The following is a 1,367-nucleotide window of genomic DNA, read 5'->3' on the forward strand; positions in this document are numbered from 1 at the left end:
TCTCCCTGTTTGTCGGTTTGTCTCTGTCTCTCAATGTGTCTGTCGACTTCTCATGGTATCCAGTTCTGTTCACAGCTCGATTCCTGCTCTGACAGTGATGGTACCCGTCAGTTCCTCGTTAGTATAGTGGTGAGTATCTCTGCCTGTTATGCTGGAGACCAGAGTCCAATTCCCCTCCGGGGCGGCAGTTGTTTCAAAATGTTGAATTTTACTTCTGTTTCTTGGTAGAGATACATATTAAAAATTCCAGAGCAATATAGAACTGTAAAAATACAGGTAGAGGAGTTTGCCTGTTCCAAATTTTTAGCAAACGGAGACTTTTTCAGGATTCTTTGGCCGTCTGCTGCACCGAGATGGATGAGTGAGTTTTTTCTTAGTAACGTTGCAGAAAGTAGCGACACAGTAGTCGTGGCCGAGTGGTTAAGGCGATGGACTAAAAATCCATTGCGTTATTCCCATGCTGGTTCGAATCCTGCCGACTCCGATTTTCAGCATTTTTCATTCCAGTTCTCTGCCAAACTGATCTTTAGATTGATGGAATAACGTCCCACACCTTTCAACACTGACATTTTTTTCTCGTTTTTATTAATCTGCAATATTCACGATACATCCGTATAAAAAAATCGCAAAAATCAGTCAAAGTTGCTACAGTGATTCAGCCTGACTATCCCTCGAGATGACGAAGGCATCTGTGCATGCCCGTTGGTGCGTGCAAATTTTTGGGTATGTGTATGTGTGTGTCTCTGTGTCTGTCTCTCTCTTTATATGTCTCTGTGTATGTGCAACTGTCTATGGAAATCATCACCATGAATTTGGTATGTCCTGGAACTTATAAAAAAGGCTAGGGGAAAATAATACAGTTGTGAACTTTTGTATCGGCTTTGGTTCAGTGGCAGCATCCTCGATTGAATCAAGAGTGTGTGTGGTCAAGTCGCACTCCTGAGACTTGAGCATATCATCTTGGCTAACACTCAAGTGCAGCACTTGGGGAATTTTGCAATGTTGAAGCTGTTGACTTTCGAATGAAATTTTAAATTGAAGCTCCGTCTGCACCCTCGGGTCAATATGAAAGGTCCCAGAGCATGACTCGAAACAGAATAGGAGAGTTGCCCCCGTGTCAATATTACTAAAAATGTTCGTAAATGCTCACTAAAAGCCGATGTGCATGCGTTTGTATGTGGGATTGGGGTTGAAGCCCAGATTCTCACAGAGATCGTTTCTCGGCTCGCACAGGACCAGGATAGCCGAGTGGCTGAGGTGTTGGCCTTACAAATCGATGGTATTTTCCCGCGTGGGTTCGTACCCCACTCCTGATATCTCTTTAATTTAACACATATATCCTCCCATTCTGATCAGTAGTGCCCGAT

At 43.6% G+C, this 1,367-nt stretch overlaps 1 non-coding gene across 1 annotated transcript; it reads left to right on the forward strand.

The window, feature by feature from the left end:
• Window positions 1-402: 402 nt before the first annotated feature.
• trnaf-aaa (transfer RNA phenylalanine (anticodon AAA)) lies at window positions 403-484 on the forward strand. The gene has a single exon. It is a non-coding gene; the product is annotated as a tRNA-Phe (tRNA).
• The last annotated feature ends 883 nt before the right edge of the window (window positions 485-1,367 follow it).

This window comes from Pristiophorus japonicus, chromosome 23, assembly GCF_044704955.1.
Source record: "Pristiophorus japonicus isolate sPriJap1 chromosome 23, sPriJap1.hap1, whole genome shotgun sequence".
Lineage (NCBI taxonomy): Eukaryota > Metazoa > Chordata > Chondrichthyes > Pristiophoridae > Pristiophorus > Pristiophorus japonicus.